Source organism: Anabrus simplex, chromosome 14 (assembly GCF_040414725.1).
Source record: "Anabrus simplex isolate iqAnaSimp1 chromosome 14, ASM4041472v1, whole genome shotgun sequence".
NCBI lineage: Eukaryota > Metazoa > Arthropoda > Insecta > Orthoptera > Tettigoniidae > Anabrus > Anabrus simplex.
The window spans coordinates 74,428,285-74,452,425 of record NC_090278.1 but is presented as its reverse complement, the minus strand read 5'-3'; the positions used below and the strand labels follow the sequence as shown (position 1 = coordinate 74,452,425).

The window sequence follows — 24,141 nt, the reverse complement described above, 5'->3', positions numbered from 1 at the left end:
AAAAAGTGTCTATCTAAAAATCATTAAATAAGGCACAACACTACAGTGGTGAGTGGTTCAAATCCCGGTCACTCCATGTGAGATTTGTGATCGACAAAGCGGAGGCGGGACAGGTTTTTCTCCGGGTACTCCGGTTTTCCCTGTCATCTTTCATTCCAGCAACACTCTCCATTATCATTTCATAGCATTTATCACTCATTACTAAATCACCTTGGGAGTGGCGATATATGTTTCATTCATTTCATACCTGACCCGGTCAATGACTGTAAAACAGGTTGTAGGTTTTCATTTTTCATTTTCACTACAGTGGTGAAACACGAATGCCTATTTTCAAGTGAATGCCTGGTACTAAACTATAGATTAGATGTCTGGCTCCATGGCTAAGTGGTTAGCATGCTGGCCTTTGGCCACAGGGGTCCCGGGTTCCATTCCCGGCAGGGTCGGGAATTTTCACCATCATTGGTTAATTTCGCCGGAAAGGGGACTGGGTGTATGTGTAGTCCTCATCATCATTTCATCCTCATTACGACGCGCAGGTCGCCTACGGGAGTCAAATCAAAAGACCTGCACCTGGCAAGCCGAACATGTCCTCGGACACTCCCGGCACTAAAAGCCATACGCCATTTCATTTTTTCATAGATTAGATAAACTTGAGGTACTCGAAAAATGAGAAAAATCTTAGGCCCTGTGAAAACAACAGAAGTATGGAAATTAAGATCCAATGATGAAATATACAGGAACATAGAAAACATAACATAAACCATAAGAAAAATGAGATTGCAATTTTTCGGAGATATTTACAAAATTGACGATTCCAGATTAAACAAAAGGATTTTCAAGTACCTTTGGGACAAAAAGGCAACAACTAGCTGGATTCAAGAAGTAAAGAAAGATTTAGAAAGAAATAATATAAGAGAAGAAGAAAGTATGGACAGAGAAATTCTTAGAAAGAGGGTAGTAAGTATGGAAGGATTCCAAGAAAGATTGAACAAGAAGCCTGGTGCGAAGTGGTCCGAGGACAGAAGAAAACAGCACAATGAAAGTACGAAAGAATATTGGAAGGAGTGGAGGAGAAAACAAGAAAGTATGAAGAACTGAATTAAAATTAGAACGTGGTCCTTAGCAGGCCTCATCGGAAAGAAGAATAAATGAATAAATAAATAAAATTAAGCTGTTCCAATTATTTTGTATTTCCAACGTAGTATTGTTCATGCCTTACAAAACGCTATGCATATTTGTGTATTATTGTAGATTTCCATTCGATAACAGTTAATGGCGTCTCGGTTTACAAAAGAGGATATTTTATCGGAGCTGCTTTCTAAGAACGAAGAAACGTTCTGTAATGGAGATGACATCGGCGATATGGAGCCATCAGTAATGGAGACGCAAATTGAAGAGCATGAAGGCCTACATTTTCCTGTTCCTGTCAGCGATATTGATGAAGCAGAACTACGGCAGTATGTCGAGACCTTCGGTGAACTTAAAGAACAACTGTAGTGCGCAGCAATGATCTTACATTTTAGGAATTCCAACATCAACCAACTCGTGATTTCCAAAATGTCTATTTTTTATTGTTGTTTGCATGGTTCAAAAATGTAACTTATATTTCATTTTCGTTTATAAATCCCATTGTAGGAAGCTGTAATATACTGTATTAACGATATTAAAAATTAATGGTAGGAGCGTGGCAGAAAGACAGACCGGGCAGACATTTTGGACATGAAACAGAAAATTCCAATAAAATTAAAGGTAACCTTGCCTTTCTCCTTACACTCTCTTTTACACTTTCAATTATAGACCTATCACCTTTTCCAATCAGTATGTTCTCTTGTGAGAGCAATACCACTTATTGATTATAAATAAATCAGTCCAAAGGTAGCCAACACAGCAGTAATAATACTTCAAACCACGCTCTGCTACCAAATACTGTTACGACACAACAGTATAAGAGCCAACTCTACCTTGGTGTCTCCAAAACCTTCCTTGATTCATTGTGAAATTGTGGAAGCGGTTTCATTTAGAGGTTCCGGAACTGGATACTATGTCTTTGTTAGCTTGACGAGGTTCAATTTCATTACTGGGAAATCATTGCTACGTGTTATAACTCTTATAGTTTAAAGACATTAATAATGTAATCAAACAAATATTGTAAATCAAAGTTATAATTTAATTTGTACTTGAAAATATATAGTAAAAAAATATCGAAGTCACTATTAGATAAGGTAACCCGGATAATACTTGGAGCTCCCAGCCTTCTTCATCAAGTTTTGAAAACGGTTCAGTTTACCAAAAGACGGTCTTCGAACATCGTCATACCTATAATCGTGGGAATAGTGCGATCTCACATCTATAACCTGTGAACATCATTGAAAATCCTCGCATTTCTTTTTTTTTTCAGTCCGCCTTCAATAAACCAACCATAATGCATTTTAGTTCTGAGCTTTGTTGTTTCTAATTTTACAGTTTCAATGTGCTATTGTACACCTTTTCCACTGTTGACAGCCCATACATACAGGAATACAGGATGCATCTCCCAAAGGATATATTTCCTCAATAATGGTGCCGAATTCGCACACCCTCGTCAGAAGAAATTTCACAGAGGAAATTTTTTTTTCCCTGTGAAGAATAATTCAGGTCTGAAAGTGTTAAAGAGAGCCTGACAAAAATGCACCTACTGAAATAAATAAACTGCTGTCTGGGATGCTGTGTACTCAGAGGCGGGACTTTAAACTCCATTATGCCAACGACTCAGCAGTTTCTCCTGTTTCATGACATTAAAATGAGGTTTTAAACTAACATTGATGACATAAAAATCTTCAAAACCTTAGAGTATGATAGAGTCAAGATTCCCAATTTCACCAATTAATTAACTCATCTAAAACTGAACTAAAAATCTCATATGAGAAGAGATTAACGGATTTTTTTCCAAAGGTGTTAACGGAGGTGTGTTTCTTGTTACATTACGGTATCCTGTCTTCCAAAAAAGTTACTATAATAAGGTTTATAAATAAAGTGATGTAAAGTAGAGTTTGTTTGTATATTTTTGAAAACGGCATTCTCTATATCTCGAAATAAAATAAAATTTAGCTCCCGAGGTGATTCAAGATATCGTGGTTCCACTGTATACAGTTTCGCACCCAGATTGTTCTAACTTTTCCAAGGAATCCATTCCTCAAGTTTAGCGCAGGGTGTTCGCTACACCGTGTATGAAATATAAATGAATATCCTCAAGTGAATCAGCGGCTGATCCCTAGTTACAAACACGGCACCAATTATCTTGAAAATCCTCAAATGGCAATACATCTACGAGAAATCCATCTTTGCCATTAGAGATTTACAACAAAGATGTAGCTGCTCACTGAAGGCGTCGGCGAGACCACGGACCTTGGAGGAAAGGCGTGACCACCATTCCACACGACAAAATGTAATCACACTCATAAAACATTGATCTTTATCGCCTTCTTATTTGCGTTCTCTACCGCTTAATTCAAGAAATGTTGAGCTCAAGGGGTTTCCCAGAAAGGAAGAAGTTCCAATTTTCCAACTGGGGCAAGTAGACGAGGATAGTTTCCTCACAATATTGATCAAAATTAAACAATAAAATGAATCCATTCTTCTTCTTATTTTTCTCCTTCTTCTTTCTGATGAGGTCACCTTGGGACATCATGTCAATTTTAATTCATCCTTCCTTGTAGTTCCCCTTTTCTTACTTTCTTTCTCTCTAAATCTTTCTTGTTCTGTTGCATCCGGTTCGTTCTTGACTTTCATCTCCCAAAGGTACTCGAATATCTGCTTATTCAATTTGTTACCATCCATAAAATGAATCCTTTATTATTATTATTATTATTATTATTATTATTATTATTATTATTATTATTATTATTATTATTATTATTATTATTATTATTATTATTATTATTATTATTTCCTCGTTTTGCCCATTCAAAGAGTGCGTTTGAACTTGTTCGTTGGCCTGACGGTTTTCGCCTTCTTATTCTTCCAAAATCTCTTCGCAACTGGGCGAGTTGGCCGTGCGGTTAAGGACACGCAGCTGTGAGCTTGCATCCCAGAGGTAGTGGGTGCGAACTCCACCGTCGGCAGCCTTGACGATGGTTTTCTGTGCTTTCCCATTTTTACACGAGGCAAAAGCTGGCCCTCTAACTTAATTAAGGCCATGGCGGCTTCCTTCCCACTCCTAGGCCTTTCCTATCCCGTCGTCGCCATAAAACATATCTGTGTCTGTGTGACGTAAAACAAATTGTTCAAAAAATCTCTTCATAAATGCAGTGCGGTGCATCTTGCGTCCTGTGGACCACTTCCTAGATTTCTCCACGAATTTGTGCTTCGCTAGTATTGTGTTAAAAGCTCCAAGATCTTCTATGATGCCCGTGATGTTAATGTCTTGGAGGTACGCCTTAGTTTCTTCTAGCCAGTTTATTTTGATCTTCTTTGAGTTGATTACTTTAAATAATCGTTCGGTGAGTTTGTCGCTGTCCATTCTATAGACGTGGCCATAGAATGTCAGGCGTCTCTTGCGTACGGCATCAGTGAACCTGTCAGTTAATCCACATTCCATTCCATTTTCTCTCACGGGACCATCAATTTTCAGGAGATTTTTATTTTCCTGTTTTTCAATTCCAAGAATTTTATAGTGACCTCCAAGGGATATGGTTTCTGAGCCGTATAAAGCTTCCGGCAAAACAACTGCCTTGTAATGTCGTAATTTTGCATTATTAGGAAGTATCATCCAGCCCGTTCTTTCGTTATGCAGAAAGAGTAACACAAATTCTAGGGGTTCTGATGAGACTCATAATTAGAGCCCGAATTTCTATGCAAATGCATTGTTTTTAAATAAACTTCTTACACTTCTCAAACTTTGCAAATATTCGTTTTATGAGTTCCAAATTACCGTTCTTTTTTTCCCCTGCATGCTTGCATGTTTTGGCTTTTTCAGGAGAAAATGCATGCAGACAGGTCGTACCAAACGTTTAAGGACACCTGCAATTTCATGAGCATGATTCCTCTCCATAAACCTGTGCTCTCAGGCAAACAAGTTTTAATAGAGAACTAGTACATATTTGGAGGAACATTTTCCGGAATTTGCATTAAAATATCCCTCTTTGTTTTGAAGTTAATACAATTTTTGTTTATTATAATTGCAAAGAAAATTGCTATTTTTAATATTTGAGGAGATCTGGACAGTACAATAAGGAGATTATATTAATAATTCTCGTTAACAATAAACATAGGTACCTGTAGAATATTTATAATTGTATTAAAGAAAAAGAATGTGTTTGCAGTAAAAAAAATCCCCGTTTTATAACTCTCAATAGAACCACAGAAAGAGGTCATAAAACAAACATTCCTTGACTTTGGCTGGGCAGGAGAGTCCTCAAGCTAACCGATATCGTTTGCGTGATACGTTGTAGAGGTATATTTAAACTACTGCATTTTTTTCTTGTATGTTAGACGAACAAAACAAACTTGTATCACACTTCTGTGACGCCGCGTTACTCAGACTGCAGCTTACAAACTTTGGTTTTGTTGTTTTTCTGGAATTTCTCTCAATGGTCACACGTCTTTTGTTGTCGCAGCTTCAATCTTTAGCAGGTATTGAACACATCATCATCTGCAATCATCGCACGGAGAAGTATCTGCGGCAGCTAGAGATAAGCTGAACAAGATGATCCGTTCAAATCTCGATTTTAAATTCATCAAGCTTATAAAAGACGTATTGTGGTAAAAATGCAACGACGTACAATTTGACCTCACTTTGTCCCAAATGTCTTCATTTAAGTATGAACCTGTCACTTCTTATGACGTAAATAGCTCATATTCTTTGCTTAAGAATGTGCTGACAGTTACACGGATGAGGTTAAGTCAAGACAACTTGGAGAAATTAGTTTTTGTGCAATGTTTAGAAAGAAACTGAATTTTGATAGTACATATTTTCCAATTTATTGTGCATGTTTTGCCACATCATAGTGCGTAGAATACGGGCTCTACTCATAACATAACCGTTGTGTATGGTAGGCTATACCTGTTATCCACTTCAATATGTTTGCATTATCACATATTAGTCCCTAAAAATCACGACTCTAATAACAACAAATCATCTCCAATAAAATAAATCTGCATCCCTTGAATTTACTTTGTGAGATTTTTACAGAAATCATTTTGTCCGTTACCTAAGTACTTCATATGAAAAGTGTATATGATGTTTCTTCTTCATGTGTGTGTTCCTTCAATGTATAAATGACACAGGGTGTGTAGTTTTGTTTTCGACCCGTTTTAATAATTCAATTGCTCGCAGTACTTCGCCGACAAACTTTCGGAGGTTGATGCCTTCTGAGTATATTAGTAAAAGGGGCCTCTAGTTTCCGGTGGCTGGTTACAGAGTAATAATGTAAATACTATTTATTCTGTTTGATATCCCAGTCATCCTTGCTTCTGTGAAAATACCTTCACAACAGTAAAAACAATCCTGTAATACGCAATAACCAAAACGTACAACACGAAACACGTACTTTGTCACAGTGTGTCCAATCTCTTCTGTCAATGTAATGTACAGTACGCAGTAAATACAGAACTGTTCCCTTGCAGTTATTTTTCAAAATGTCAACCACCCTGATCACGGGGTTGTTGGCTTCCGGCACGTTAAAGAATTCTCGCAGGACAAAATTCCGACACACCGCCGTTTGTCAAGAACCAGCGTTTATTATTTTCAGTCCAATCCGAGGCAACAAACCAAACGAAATTCATTTACTCTGTAATGATCCGCCGGAGACCACGGGTCACCTATACCAATATACTCAGAAGGTATCCCTGAACAGCCTCCATAAGTTTGTTGGTGGACTTCGGCTTTAGCCTGAGGAGGACCTGGGTACTCGAAATTTGGCCAAGAAAAGGACGTAACACTAAACAGCTGGTTGCTTGATAAGTCGGAAATAAGCTCCACGTAAAAAATCCAGTTCTGGTCCTTCAGGCAAGCAATTCAATGTTGAAAACTTCCTAGGGATATGAGCTACGAATTTTAGGTAAATAAAATATAATAAAGTATGAGGAAATATTATTTATTTATTCCTAAAAATTGCAATCCTTTTCTTAATCATCTTTATCCAGTCGATTAGATTAGTAGTTTGCCTTTTTCTACCACTACGAGCTCTAATGTGACTCAGTGCAGAGTTTCACTTAAGCCCTTATAACTACATTCGAAGTGGACATTTTCAAAAAAAGCAAAGAACGCCAGAGAGTATTAAACCAAGGAACACTTTACAGTAAGAATTATGTAAATAAGTTAATTTGGCTAGGATTTGAATAAAAAAGAATACGGGTAAAGAAACTAGGGATTTAAGCTGTTTTTCCCCGTTTGCCTCTGTGGTGTAGTGGTTAGTATAATTAGCTGCCACTCCCGAAGCACTGGGTTCAATTCCCGGCTCTGCCACGAAATTTGAAAAGTGGTACGAGGGCTGGAACGGGGTCCACTCAGCCTCGGGAGGTCAACTGAGTAGAGGTAGGTTCTATTCCCACCTCAGCCATCCTGGAAGTGGTTTTTCATGGTTTCCCACTTCTCCTCCAGGCAAATGCCGGGATGGTACCTAACTTAAGGCCACGGCCGCTTCCTTCCCTCTTCCTTGTCTACCCCTTCCAAACTTCCCATCCCCCCCACACAAGGCCCCTGTTCAGCATAGCAGATGAGGCCGCCTGGACGAGGTACTGGTCATCCTCCCCAGTTGTATCCCCCGACCCAGAGTCTGAAGCTCCAGGACATTGCCCTTGAGGCGGTAGAGGTGGGATCCCTCGCTCAGTCCGAGGGAAAACCCGACCCTGGATGGTAAACAGATTAAGAAGAAGTTTGATAGCGCTATCCAGTACTCATAATTTCAAACCTTTCCGGGCCCTGTAGCCTTTCAACTTTCACCACAACTGAGGAAATTGCTTAATGTTACGTTTTTCGTAGTATGGGAACCCCAACTTTCTCTGCTAAGAAATGTTTTCAAGATTAATAAAGGTGAAGATTGACGAACAGTTTTATGAGGCAATGCGATGATCTTATGAGAGAGACAGTTACAATTACAAAACGTTGTAACGAACATGCGCTGTTGAATAATGAATAGCAGTTCCAATCTAGCACGTAACTAATTTCCCTGGCTTCATTGCGGCGACAGACTCGCACAATATTTTTCATTTTAACCAGCTCCCTTCCCTGACTGTTGAGCAATTCAATTTTGACGACGTCGCTAGCATTCACGTCACGTTTGAGAAGCAGATACGAGGTTCGTATTTGTCCTGTAAGCTGACACAGTACAACAGAACAGAGAGAGAGAGAGGGGGGGAGATCTTTACCTTGTGAAGAGGAATCTTCAGCCTGGGTTGCGATGCGCCCGTTTGCTCTTCTTTTGTTCTGCCTAGTGCCGCAACAGGTGTCCGCTAGATGTCGTGCACCGCAGACTCGCACTTCTGAAACAGGTACAAGGAGGCTTTGGAATTAACCGCTTCATCACAGACCCTTATAGTTGTGCACCTTTTTTATGTACAATTTGTTACTAATAAACCGTTGATAAGCTTCCTGTGTATACATCTGTTATAGTTATTCACTCAATTACTTACACAGACCATGACCCTTGTATAAGCGTTGTATATCAGCGAGCGATGAAAAACAAACGAGTGAACACTATATTTTAGTGGCATTTACTGTCTGCAGTAATATAATCGTGGCGAAATATTCGACTTATCCATTGAAAAGTACACATTGAAGAATTTAAAATAACATTGATGTTCTCCACGATAATTCTAACACAGTGGGCATAGAACATTTAGGCTGATGACATACGGAGCGGTTTTCGCCGCGTCGGCCGCCGCCTGTGATTGATACACAGAGCGGTTTTTGCCGACTGTGACGAAACCACTGCCTGCTCGATCTGCATCTAAAATGACTGCTTATAAGCAGTCATCGGGTGCGTATCGAGCAGGCAGTGGACAAAACACATTAGTGAGCGTGACGTTAGGTGAGGAAGCTAGCTAAAATTACCGAAAAATAAAGGATTGTTCTTATTCTTATTCCAAAAGACTACTTACTCTATATGTCCTTTTACGTGTATATTATTGAATTTCAAAGATACTTCATGATATCTAATACAAGAATACCTACCAATGATGCAATCGCCGCGTAAATTCAGCCACGCCCGACTAGAGCGAAGCATCAAGTCAGCCGTGATTCAGCTGAATGTAATAAATCTATGGCGCTAGAGCGCGCACAAAGTCTTCAAACCGCTCGCTGCACCGCCAGCTACACGACAGGCCGAGTCGGCAAATCTGCCGCCTGTCGGCGAGCACCGCTGTGTCTGTTTCATCCCATCTGATACAATAGAAACATGCGCCGACGCGGCGAAAACCGCTCCGTGTGTCATCAGCCTTATAGGTTATGGGCGGGACATGTTCGTAAAATAATAGTACATTATGGAACAAGCCTATAATGGCAGTAATTAACACACGAGTAAGTTTGTAAAACGAGTGAAGCGAGTTTTATACTTTCCATACGAGTATCTTAATTACCATTATAGGCGAGTTTCATACGACTGTTTATGCTCGACGATAATTATAAATCTTTTTTAAATATTCATAAATTTCTGTCCAGATGTCGCTTGACAGTTGAGTTTACTGAACAGAGCGCATGCGCTGCATTATTGATTTTTCCGTGAGTGGATCAGAGACCTTGACAATGTCATACGTTTTCAAAGCTTTGATAGAAGGTTATCATAACCTAGCTTTATTGCAAATACAAATTGTTTATCGTACAGTTGGTGAAGTGAATTTGCGGGAATGTGTCGTGTGGTTGTGCAATATTGAAAATAGAAGGTGCATTGATTTTGAAAACAAGTGCGAAGCTAGTGCGCTGAACGCAGGTCCGATGCTATCCTTACCTAATTGGTCTAACAGTTGTATCATCATGAAAATCTGAACTCTGATTTGTGGAGAACCTCTATCATAATGAAACTTGAATTACAATGAGCCTCATTAAATTCAGTTTTCTGACATATAATATTTATATTTCGGCATCGTCGAGCATAAAACACTTCAAGAAACGGCGTGACCCATTTCTCCTAGATGACGAAAGCTTTAAAATGAAGTAGGCTAGATATTTACGAAAGTGAATGCTCGAATTGTCATTAACACAGACAAAAGTGGCTTAATGAAAGATCTAAGAGGTGGCTCTATATCCTGCGAACTTCAAGTTGTGACAGCACTACGGACACGAGAGCGGAATGAGGTTAGTAATTATTATTAGTGACCTCATTATTACTAATGAGAATAATATACCACTAATAATAATAATAATAATAATAATAATCGTATGGCCTCAGCTACCGTGTGCAGGCATTTCAATTTGACGCCATCTGGCTGTCTGCTCGTCAATTTCGACGTTCCGTTTTACTCTAGGCCCCCACTAGATGGCAGACCGAGTAAACCGAAACTCTCTTGGGCGTCTCTCTATGGCTGAGATTTTAATTAATTTTGTCGGGTAAACACCAAATGTGTCACCAGAGATCTTTTACATGGCGACATCGCACGACATGGAGTGTCGAATGGACTTTTATCCGCCCTTTAAAATTCCGACTACCTCTGCCGGGTTTGAACCCGCTATCTTGGGATCTGGAGGCCGACACTCTACCGCTGATCCACAGAGACAGCTAATATACCACTGAAATGTATGTATTACTATTCTATTCTTGTTTATTGCAACATTCTATCGTAACTTTTCTCTCTTTCTTTGTCAAGAGATACAAGATGATTCAGCTGATTTTCATGGCATTTTCGATATGTTAAGTTTATTCGTGCTACCACGCGACTTTTCGGAAAGTTTTGCTCGTGGATAACCAGCAAAATCTATCGTAAAGGCGGTGAACGTGCGAAATACACCATTGAACTGTAAGAAGAGATTCTGATGGCTTGGAACAAGTGTATCCGTGCAGTAGAGTAATACAATGCACGACTCATTGGCTGAATGGTTAGCGTACTGGCCTTCGGTTCCCGGCCGGGTCTGGGATTTTAACCTTCATTGGTTAATTCCAATGGCTCGGGGGCTGGGTGTTTGTGCTGTCCCCAACATCCCTGCAACTCACATACCACACATAACACTATCCTTCACCACAATAACACGCAGTTACCTAGACATGGCAGATGCCGCCCACCCTCATCGGAGGGTCTGCCTTATAAGGGCTGCACCCGGCTAGAAATAGCCACACCGAAATTCAAAAAAGTAATACAATGCGTATACCACGTTTATTAGTAAGAAACATGTTCAAAGCTTTTACAAGGTTGATTCAATATATAACTATACAAGTGCTAAACAACTGTGTAAGGATTTTTTATCAGTAAGACAGACATCCTGGAGAGAGTACAAAGATTAAAATGGCAATGGGTAGGACACATAGCTCGAAAAGACTACAACGGGTGGACCTCTATGATTGTTCACTGGAGACAAGAGAGGCATTGACATAAAGCTGTTGGTTGGAACACGCTGGTTCCAAGTGGCTCAAGACCGAAGACGATGGAAGCACATAGAAGAGGCCTACATCCATCAGTGGACTCAAATAACCTAGAAAAGATTAAGAAGAAGACTGATAATACATCGGGTGTCCACAATTTAAGTTGATGATGTTCAGCATGGCACAGCAAGGACTGTATTTGTCGTAGGAGTCTGAAACGTTGTAGGCGTGATAATTAAGCAATGTATTCGGGAATTATACCATAAAAATTACTAGTTCCATGTCTTGCCACCAGGTGAAAATATGGCACTGCAAGCAATAGTATGGCGGCAGAAAAAGGCGGGAAAGATCAAACACATGACAATAGAGTTCCGCAATAAGTTTTGTTTGTGGTATGAGGGTGTACCAGGAGTGGAATTCATAGAAGACTTTCAGAACGATACAACAGCGAAGTGTTTTCCAGTGGATTGAACAGTTGAAAAGGGTTCGCACGGGCGTGAAGGATGAGGAAAGATCCGAGCGACTATCTGCAGCCGTAAGTGATGCCAATACTGAACAAGTGCGTGACATAATCCTGAATAACAGACAAGTGACTGTTGATGACATAGCAAACCATATACACATTAGTCAAGGCTCTTCCTTGGTGCAAACAGAGAGTGCGCGGCCATCTTTACGTCGCAACAGCGCAAGTTGTACTGAGCTGATAACGCTGAATTATTTCTTTCGATACATCGGAACTCTTTATCTCGCCTGAGGGTTGAATGCAAGGACGCATTATCTGCACACCCTGCATGTTGTAAGAGGCTACTAAGAGGGACCTACTTGCCCTGTCTTCTTCATAGCCCTAAAACCGTATCCATGATTTTCAGTGTATCAGAGAAAATGTACTCGCGCGATATTTTTGTATTTAAACGTACAGAAGTGATGAAACTAGCAGTATGTCTGGATTTACTGCCTTTTCTGCACGTGTGGCACATTACCTTCCTCGTCTGATTGTTGACGGATTGATCCTAAATCACTTCCTTGTTCGCTGGCCACAGTTCACTAAATAAAATGTCAACTCATTAATAAAACATTTCACAATAAACCCACGAAGAAGTAAGTAATCAAAATTTAAAACATTACTTTTAAGACCCTAACACCAAGAACGAACAATTATCTACAATATTTACAAAACTAAGTCTGCAGTGGTAGCTTCTGAAAGGAAACAGCATCCAACAAGCAGTGAGGCAAGGCTGCATTTAGTCCAACCTCCTTTTCAATTAAATGAAAATGCGTATGGCTTTTAGTGCCGGGAGTATCCGAGGACAAGTTCGGCTCGCCAGGTCAAGGTCTTTTGATTTGACTCCCGTAGGTGACCTGCGCGTCGTGATGAGGATGAAATGATGATGAAGACGACTCATACACTCAGCCCCCGTGCCAGCGAAATTAACCAGTGATGGTTAAAATTCCCTACCCTGCTGGGAATCGAACCCGGGACACCTGTGACCAAGGCCAGCACACTAACCATTTAGCCATAGAGCCGGTCTCCTTTTCAATGTTCATATAGAACGGGCGATAAAGGAAATCAAAGATGTACTTGGAGAACGAATGTAAACTAAGAGTTGCCGATTATATTGTTATTTTTGCAGAAGATCTGAAGAAATTGCTGAATAGTATGAACAGAGTCTTGGAGAAGGAATGAAAATGAAAACCTACAACCTGTTTTCCAGTTACTGACCGGGTCAGGGATGTAATGAATGAATCATATATAGGCTATTATTACGATGGGGTCGCCACTCCCAAAGTGATATATTAATGAATGATAGATGCTACGAAATGAGAATGGAGAGTGTTGCTGGAATGAAAGTTGACAGGGAAAACCGGAGTACCCGGAGAATAACCTGTCCCGCCTCCGCTTTGTCCAGCACAAATCTCACATGGAATGACCGGGACTTGAACCACAGTATCCAGCGGTGAGAGGCCGACGCGCTGCCGTCTGAGCCACGGAGGCTCTTGGAGAAGGAATACAAGATGAAAATAAGCAAGTCCAAAACAAAAGTAATGGAGTGCAGTCGAACGAAGACAGGTGATGCAGGAAATATTAGATTAGGAAATAAAGTCTTAAAGGAAGTGGATGCATATTGTTACTTGGGTAGTAAAATAACAAACGATTGCAGAAGTAAGGAGGACATAAAATGCAGAGTAGCACAAGCAAGTAAGGCCGTTCTTAAGAAAAGAAATGTTCTTTCTTCGGACAATGATACAGGAATTAGAAAGATGTTTCAGAAGACTTTCGTTTGGAGCGTGACATTGTATGGAGGTGAAACATTGAACTATCTCAGAAAGAAAGAGAATAGAATTTATTTTGAATGTGGTGTTATAGACGAGTTATGAAGGTGAGATGGATATATCGAATCACGAATGACGAGATACTGAATCAAAATTTGTGAGAGGAAGTCGATTTGACGAAATTTGATCAAAAGAAAAGATAGAATGATAGGATACATCTTAAGCCACCCACGACTTGTTCAGTTGGTTTTTGAGGGAAGTGTAGGCTGTAAGAACGGTAGGAGTCGACCAAAGTATGAAAATGACAGTCAGATTAGAGAAGGAGACTATGGACTGATGACCGAAACAACAACATTACATTTTACATGCACTCTATTGTGTAATGCGGAATGGAAGCTTTAGTTTCAACCCCACGTGCAGGTTTGCTTGTTGCAGTAGGTCAGGCGGCCTTGGCATGAATGTATAGCGTTAAGTAGATCACAGCGCCATAAACCACGTCATATAACACCAACATGGCCACACTGTTTAGGTTAAGTGGCTGTTTATACGTACGATAATAGCACTTTTATGGCGTATTCTGAAGCTGGCTAAAGGATTTTACAATGATAGCCTCATTTTTGGAGAAACATTACTCTATACAGCGCCATTTCTTTTATGCTTCGAATTTACAGAGGTTACGAAAAATGTTTGTGATACAGACAAAGATGGCAATTTTCGTTAACTTTGATATGATACTCTCATCGATTGCTCCTTTTGATATTATGTTAAGGTAGGTAAAGAAGAATGCTGACCTTGTTAAAGGGTGATTAAAACAGGGAACTGCTTTCAGTACAGGAAAAAGCGTAAGAATGCGAAGAAAAGAAATAGAGACGGTGCGGCTTTCAATAGCGCATTTGATCTCATGAACTTGTGATACAAGAATGAAGGAGAAAATTACTAGAAAATAAGACAATGGCAAAGAAAAACGCAACAGAAAATACGGCGATAAGAAGAGGGAGGAGAACGTAGATGAGGTGGAAGTAGAGAAGGAAAAGGAGAGACAGAGAGATGGAAGATACAGGGGGGAAACATAAGAATATGATGTGTGTGAGGAAGAAAGGGATTGCAGAAATGGAATTAAAATATCAAAGGGTAATAAATGAGGTAGAAAAGTAAGAATGACGTAAAGATGAACAGGTGCATATAAGTTCAAGTAATGGAGGACATGAAGAAATATAGAAGATAAATCCATTTGGGGTGAGAGCAGAGAATGAATAAGAGAAATAAAAATTCAAAGTAGAAAATAAAATGAATAGAGCACATAAATGGGGCAGGAGAAGAGCAGGAAAAAGATGAAGGAAAAGAAGAATGCTAAGGAGGACGACGCAGCAGTAATATCGTACATATATTTTCATTGCAGACAGTTATGCCTTTCAGGATTCAGTCTGCAAGCGACTGTCAATTTACTAATCACCGGCACCATCCTCTACTAGTAACTAGTTTATTTCTCTATCTCTTATCTTTAAATAGTGAGAAAATGAGTCTAACCATCGTCGTCTTGGTCTCCCTCTACTTCTCTTACCCTCCAAATAATAGTCCATTATTCTCCTAGGTAACCTATCCTCCTTCATTCACCTCACATGACCCCACCACCGGAGCCGGTTTATGCGTACAGCTTCATCCATCCAGTTCATTCCTAACTTATCCTTTATCTCCTCATTCCGAATACCCTCCTGCCATTGTTACCAGCTGTTTGCTCCAGAAATCATTCTCATTACTTCTAACTTATGAATAAGATATCCCAAGTCCACCCAGCTTTCACTCCTGTAAAGCAAAGTTGGTCTGAAAACAGAACAATGTAAAGATAAGTTTTGTCCGGGGGCTAACTTCTTCTTACATAATACTGCCGACACAACTGCGATCTCACTCTAATAATAATAATAATAATAATAATAATAATAATAATAATAATAATAATACAGTTATTCTGCCTTATGGCAGGATGAATCTCTTCCACATTTGTCTGTTCTGGGCCAAGTTCTTCATGTCCGAATATTTCTTTCTTATGATATTGTCCAACATTTGATATATTTTTCTTCCTCTTCATCGTTTACTTTTCACCAATCCTTCTACTCCTTCTTTCAGTAAACAGTCCCTCCTCAAACAATGTCCAATCTAGTTAATTTTTTCTCCTTCTAATGATTTGCAATATACTTCGTTTTTCTCCAAATCTTCGTAATAGCTAATCATTTCTTACCCGGTCCTCCCATTTCTCTTGTCCTATTCTCCTAATAATCTGAACATCGTATCGAACAGTACTATCCTTCTTCATGATAATGCCCGTCCCCACACTGCCAACTTTGTAAAGAACAAGCTTCAGAGATTTGGGTAGGGAACTCTTCAACAATCTCTCAGCAGCTTAAACTACTTCCCATGCGATTTGCACACCTATGCGAGCTGAATAAAGACGTTTTTCTTCCATCCTTCCAAAAGGTATGTTACCTAGCAACCATGCCGACTGTGATGTGAAGTATTGATGGATGGCCATGACGAGCAGATTCACGGCCTGCGCAACTCTCAAGGTACTGTTGCTAGGTAACAATTCCATTACACATTTTGTTATACGACACTATTCCGTTACACTAATTTTGAACCAGCTGTAAGACATGTTTAAGTCAAAAAATCCATTTACACATGGTGGGATTGAACTCAAGTCATCTTCAGATCCAGAAGTAACCTGTACAGAACCTAATCTCCTTGTTATTCTCATAATCGGCCTTGTGCTCCCCTGCTTCATTACCCCAAAAGGAACCCGTATTTACGAAGTCTGCTACGTCTCGCCTGCTTTTTTATATCTGCCAGTTCATGGGTATTCCCATTTTACCTTCTTGAATCGAATCAACTTTAAACTGAGTTCCATACAGAGACAGACGAGACTTATAACAACGTGAGTCGTAAACACATCCATATTTATTTTGTTTGTTTGTTTGTTTGTTTGTTTGTTTGTTTGTTTGTTTGTTTGTTTGTTTGTTTGTTTGTTTGTTTGTTTGTTTGTTTGTTTGTTTGTTTGTTTGTTTGTTTGTTTAAAGAATAAATGCAAGTCTTAGCTGAGAGGAACTCGTTAAAGTTTGATATAGTTAAGAGCAGGATATTTTCCTCGATCGTTCGTTGGTAATCGGTTTACCCTCCAGGGTCGGTTTTTCCCTCGGACTCAGCGAGGGATCCTACCTCTACCGCCTCAAGGGCAGTGTCCTTGAGATTCAGATTTTGGGTCGGGGATACAACTGGGGAGAATGACCAGTACCTCGCCGAGGCGGCCTCACCTGCTATGCTGAACAGGGGCCTTGTGGAGGGATGGGAAGATTGGATGGGACAGGCAAGGAAGAGGGAAGGAAACGACCGTGGCCTTAAGTTAGGTACCATCCCGGCATTTGCCTGGATGAGAAGTGGGAAACCACGGAAAACCAGTTCCAGGATGGCTGAGGTGGGAATCGAACCCATCTCTACTCAGTTGACCTCCCGAGGCTGAGTGGACCCCGTTCCAGCCCTCGTACCACTTTTCAAATTTTTTGGCAGAGCCGGGAATCGAACCCGGACCTCCGGGGGTGGCAGCTAATCATGCTAACCATTGCACCACAGAGGCGGCGGTTATTTTCCTCCTTACTAAATGAAATACAAAGCAACTGAATATAGATAAGACGAATAATATAAGAGATGGGTACCTTACTAACTAACAAGAAGATTTAACACACAAGAAGTATAGCCTATGAAAGATAGAATGGAAGCAAAGACAAAACGACGATATGAAACAGACGCATTTGTTGAAGGTGACACGTGTTTATCTAGGAATCAACGTTAATGAACGACTCTAAATGTGATATTTATATACAGAGCGTCCATATAAATCTTAACAAGCCACTACGTTGTTGTTCCCTTGAGTGTAGAGATCTTGGTAGCACACCCTGCCTCGGACGTATAGTGGGTTCCCGGTATCATCAGGTGAATAACTTATATTTGTTTGCGAGTAAAGAGCTTATTTCCCCACCCAACATACCGGGTAGCCGTAAAATTAGTTACACAAAATTTATCTTCAATTATGGATAAAGTATACATCGAATTTAATTGTATGATGCACCAAATCATTCAGTACATATTCAAGTTTTGTGTACAATATTACAAATGCTCATTATGACTTCCTTTTGTAAAATGGCATATATCAAATCTATGAGTGATTTCGTCGCAAATTCTACGAATCGTATCATATATGTATATATCTCGCTGTAGGCCTATGCAAAACAAGAAGTAGAAGAATCAACAACAACAATGTCGCAGGGAGGTTTCCCTGCCCTTCACTGTTCAAATGTCGTTTCGAAATTCCATAATCGTCTGTTCTTCATTGCTATCAGCAATAATTATCTACATACATCCCTAATTAAATAATTGCTACCGGGTGAGTTGGCCGTACGGTTAGGGGCGCGCGGCTGTGAGTTTGCACTCAGGAGACACTGGATTCGAACACCATTTTCGGCAGCCCTGAAGATGGTTTTCCGTGGTGTCCCATTTTCACACGCATCGTCACCATAAAACCTATCTGTGTCGGTGCGACGTAAAACAATTTGTAAAAAAATGCTTTTGATCTTGTCTATTTAACATTCTTTAAACGCCCAATCCCCGACCCAGTGGAATTAACTAGACAAGCTTAAAATCCCTCATCCAGCCGGGATCCGAATCCGCGGCCCGCCGAACCGAAGTTCACTACGCTGGCCATTCAGCCTAGGAGAGGGATAAATTTTATTCCCTTTTCTCTTTTCTTACAGTTCCTTGATCATTCTTCATTTTATTTATATTCCTTCGCTACCCGTTTTTTTTTATCGGTCTGGTGATCATATGACTGTCTCTTTTCTAACTCTCGGACAAGAAAACATTAGAACAGTGCTTCACTTTAGACTGCTATGCCTTAAAGCGTTCAGTCTGCAACCCCGCTACAATCCTCTATTTGTAACTAGTGCTGTGGCCTCGTTTAGTTCTATACCTCTTATCATTAAATCATTAGAAACTGCGTCTAACCATGGTCGTCTTGGTCTCTCTCTACTTCTCTTACCCTCCATAACAGAGTCCATTATTCTCATCCATTCGCCTCACATACCGCCATGAGCGAACACGGCTTATGCGTACCGCTTTGTCCATCGAGTTCATTCCGAGTACGCTCCTGCCCTTCTTCCCATTTGTTTGTACTAGCAACCATTCTTGCTACTTTCATGTATACTAGTTGTAACTTACGAATAAGATATCCTGAGTCCACCCACCTTTCACCCCCACAGAGCGATAAAAGGATAATTTCGTTCGGGAGCTGAATTCCTTCTTACACAACTGCGAGCTCACTGCAACTTGATTCCATCTCACTCACTCCGAACTGAGTCGCTCAGGCAGTTGAGGCGCTCTTCTTCTGATCCCAACTTGGCAGGTTCAGTCCGGTGGTTTTTGAAGGTGTCCAAATACGTCATCCTCGTATCGGTAGATTTAATGGCACGTAAAACAAATCCTACGGGACAAAATTGTGGCACCTCGGCATCTCCGAAAACCGTAAAAGGTAGTTAGTGCGACGTAAAAACAATATTATTATTATTAGAATACAAATCCTTAATAATGTACTTGAAATGATCTACCAGTTCCAGCTTTGTATCCCCAATCTGAAATTTAATCCTCTTCTTCATAGCCTTTTCCTAGTTACTTGAGGCCTGCACTTTGGATGGATTAAACCGAGAAAAATATCGACATAAATGTCGTCTCGGAATGTAATGATGCTTAGCGAGCCATCTGGAGAAACAATACTGCCAGTTGATTTCAAATACTTCAGGTCTTTAAAAACAGTCGTAGTCGAGCTAGGTCGAATTTCTTTCTAGAGGGCGCAATGCAAAGTCTTGGCGAAACAAAGTTTTCCCACTGTCTACCACTTTCACGTGGCGAAAAGGCAAAAAATTACATATTTATTAACTTCTTTCTTCTTCTTCTTCTTCTTCTGCTCAATATGTCTTTTTTTTCTCTCCTCGGACAGCTTTGAGCCTGTTTTCTTTCCATCCCGACCTTGGAATCCTTCAATTTTTTAACACTTTCTTTCTAAAAATCCCTCTCTCTCTCTCTCTCTCTCTCTCTCTCTCTCTCTCTCTCTCTCTCTCTCTCTCTCTCTCTCTGTTGCTGCTTATTCTCTATATTGGTTCTTTCCAAATCTTTCTTGATTTCATGAATCCACGTTGTTATTGGCTTCTTGTTCCAAAGATATTTGAAGATCTGTTTGGTTAACCTGCTGTCATCCATTCTGTTTAAATCTGAAAAACAATTACCGATCGCCACTTCCGCATTATTTCTGTAATGTTTTCTATGTTTCGATATGTTTCAGCAGTATTTCTAATTTCGAGAGTTCTGTAGTTCTTAGCGTACCGGTTCGAGCCCCACTGTCGGCAGCCCTGAAGATGGTTTTCCGTGGTTTCCCATTTTCACACCAGGCAAATACCGGGGCTGTACCTTAATTAAGGCCACGGCCGCTTCCTTCCAATTCCTAGGCCTCTCCTATCCCATCGTCGCCATAAGACATATCTGTGTCGGTGCGACGTAAAGCAAATAGCAAAAAAAGAAATCTTAGCGTACCAAGTGTTTTCTGTATAATTTTTCTTTCGAGTTCTTTTAATTTATTCAGCTTGTAATTCAGTACTAGACATTCACTCGCATTCCGGTTTGACTCCTGTGCTGTAGTGTTGTAGTTTGACGTTTTTAGGTAAATACTTTTTGTTGTAGATATTCCTATTATACCGTATGCTCTTTCCATCTTATGTATCCTTTCTTACACAGCGGATTTTTCCACACCATTTTCTTGAATTAATTGTTTCTCCCAAATATCTGAATTTATTTACCTTTCTTGCTGGACCAATTTCTGTTATTAGAAATTCCGCAGCATGTTTTACATTTGCCATAAATTTGGGTTTTTTATAGAGAAATTCTTAAACCTGTTCTGTTGGCTATTTCTTCCGAGAGAATTATTAACTTCATATCTTCATTATTTTACTAACGAATTACGTTCGCTAAATTAGTTTCATATCTTCGGGTTTGTTTCAGCCAGTTCAAGCAAGAATTCACATTTTTCCGTATCCATTGACGTAAAATGTCTTTATGTTTGCTACATAAAGGAAGTTCCTTATTCAAATCTTTTAATAATAGTAAACAGAATAGCAAACACACATTCTCGTTGTTAGAAAGGAGGAAACAGCTCCGTAGACAATACGTTCTCTCCAGCGTTCGCAATAAACGAGGGCAGGAATTGAGCTAATGTTATTGTATTTTATGTAATGTACTTTAAAGGAATTTTCATATGATTCAACTTGAAATAATGTCGCATTCCTTGAACTGAAAATAATTTATTAGACGCAATGAAGTCACTTCTCACGGTGAGATTAATATGCATGTTTTGAAATAACTCCCATTCTTTTTTAACGAAATATTTGTTGAAAATGCAAAAATTAGCTGTAACGTTGCTGAGAAACAATAGAGACAGTGTTATTAAAGTTTGATGACATTTAAGACTAGATGACTGCAGGTTTCTGCCCTATAACTGGGGACGGAAGTTCTTGCATCAATCAAAACATTGGTTCGTATAGTTAAAAAGTGGTGAAGTGTTACATCTGGAGCATTGCAATGTACGAAGCAGAGACGTGGACCATGAGAAAGAGGGTGAAAAAGTACCTAGAAAGTTCTGAAATGTGGTGTTTGAGGAGAATAGAGAATATTGAATTTTCACGACCGCATTGTAATCGAAACAGACTTTCAACGTATTAGGTCGTGTTACGTACATGTAGTACGTGTTGAAGAGATGGTAAGTACGAAACAAAAATGTCCAGCCGGACACCAGTGGGATCCGAACCCACAACCTCCCGATTTCGCGTCGGTTGCTCTACCAATTGAGCTATGGTGGCCTAGGCTATCTTTGTTCTGTTTGAAAGGATCTGAGCTACAGGTTTGGCACCGCTGCTAGCACACTGTAGAGTGCGTTTAAGTCGCCCGTTGTGGGGCATGTCAATGAATATTGAATTTTCACGACCGCATTGTAATCGAAACAGACTTTCAACGGTAGAGCAACCGACGCGAAATCGGGAGGTTGTGGGTTCGGATCCCACTGGTGTCCGGCTGGCCATTTTTGTTCTGTACTTACCATCTCTTCAACACGTACTACATGTACGTAACACGACCTAATACGTTGAAAGTCTGTTTCGATGAGAATAGAGAAGATCAAGTGGACAGATTGGGTGACAAACGACGATATACTGAGAATAGTACGAGAGAAGAAAACTTTTCTCAATACAATTCTTCAGAGAAAGGTCAACTGGATCGGGCACATGCTTAGACACGAGGGGCTCATAGACGTCGTCATCGAAAGAAAGATAAAAGGTACTGCAGGACGAGGAAGAGAATCCAACATCTGGATAACGTGAAAGATGGGAAGAGATACAGCAGACTGAAAACAGAGAACACTGGAATCAGAAATTCTCCGTACGAAGACACGAACCTGCCACCAGGCAGAATACTGTACCAGGTGTATGCACAAGTCTTTTCCGGTTTCACTAAGAGATGGCGCCAGCGAACAGTACGTAGCGTATGAATTTGACACATACGTCAGTTTGTTCGTCTAAAAAGACAGACAAGTTGAGTCCGCCAAACACTAGCGTCTGTGTTGTACCGTTCGGTGATCATGTCGACGTTTGTGCCTGAAAATGAACGATTGCACCACGCATTGCTTTTCTTATTGAATCAGAAGAAAAACTGTGGAAAATCATAGTTTGCTGGTAAAAACATATTAGAACATTTGACACAGGGTTTCGACAATTTAAACGTGGTTATTGCAATGCTTTGTGTCTGGTGGGGCCAGAGCGGTATTGTACATAATGAACTCTTGAAGCCCGGCGAAACCGTTAATGCACAACGCTATCGCAGGCAAATGATTAATTTAAACCACATACAGATCGAAAGACGACCGGAAAGGGCCAGAAGACATGGCAAAGTGATTTTGTTACACGACAATGCGCCGTCTCACACAATAAAACCAGTGAAAGACACCTTGAAATCGCTTGGATGGGACATCCTTCCGCACCCGCAGTGCTGCCCTAACCTGGCGCCATCTGACTATCACCTCTTCGCATCAATGAGGCACGCGCTCGCAGAGCAGCACTTTATCAATTTCGAGGAAGTTGGAAAATGGCTCTACAAATGATTTGCCACTAAAGACAAGCAGTTTTTAGGGCATGGTATTCATAACTTACCTGAAAGATAGACGAAGAGTGTAGAAGCCGATGGCCAATATTTTAAATAAACAAAAGATGAATTTCCCTTGGAAATTACTTGTTTCCTTTACAACAGAAATCGGCAATAACTTACGCATACATCTGGTATATAATACTTAAGTGACTAGAGTAATAGAATTTAATACGCATTCGCACGAGTTACAGAGCTTCTTCCTGTCAGCAATTGTCGGGACATTCTCGCTTCCTAACTCTCTGTAGTCCATGGCAGTTCCATCCTTTCTTGACTTTTTCCTGCTATTGATTTGATCGCTTCATTCTGGTATAAACACTAAGTACTTCTCACGGTTTTCTTTTTTGCTACTTGTTTAAGTTCGCACTAACACATCGAAGGATTTCCGCGACGATAGGTAAACAATCTTGGGGGCTGCCAGTAGTCGGGTTCGAACCCACTATCTCCTGATGCAAGGCCACAACTGCTCGCCCCTAACCGCACGGCCAATCGCTCGGGATACGGCGGTATTATTATGATTATTATTATTATTATTATTATTATTATTATTATTATTATTATTATTATTATTATTATTATTATTATTATTATTATTATTGCCGGGCTGAGTGGCTGAGGCGGTTGAAGCGCTGGTCATCTGACTCCAACTTGGCAAGTTCGACCATAACTCAGTCCGGTGATATTTGAAGGTGCTCATATACGTCAGCCTCGTGTCGGTAGATTTACTGGCACGTAAAAGAACTCCTGCGGGACTAAATTCCGACACCTCGGCGTCTCCGAAAACCGTAAAAGTAGTTAGTGGAACATAAAGCCAATAACATTATTATTATTATTATTATTATTATTATTATTATTATTATTATTATTATTATTATTATTATTATTATACTGCCTATTTCCTAAATTTTAGTCCTCATTTACCTGCCTATTTCAGCCAAAATAAATGCCTGAACTTCCGGGCTCAAGTTCAATGCTCGATTCATATTTGCCGAGTATGGCCATGACCGAAGCTTGCTTCTCAAGGCGATGATGATCATGATGCTGCTTGTTGTTTAAAGGGGCCTAACATCGAGGTCATCGGCCCCTAATAGTACGAAATTAAATG

General features: G+C 40.1%; 1 protein-coding gene across 3 annotated transcripts in view; it reads right to left on the bottom strand.

Annotated features, from left to right (window-relative positions):
- Positions 1–24,141, bottom strand: part of Dh44 (diuretic hormone 44) — a 641,673-nt gene that overhangs the window by 494,397 nt on the left and 123,135 nt on the right. For all 3 annotated transcript variants that reach the window (XM_067158433.2, XM_067158434.2, XM_067158432.2), the window contains exon 2: positions 8,347–8,460. The gene's annotated coding sequence lies outside the window, so the exon portion shown is untranslated. The remainder of the gene's footprint in view (positions 1–8,346; positions 8,461–24,141) is intronic.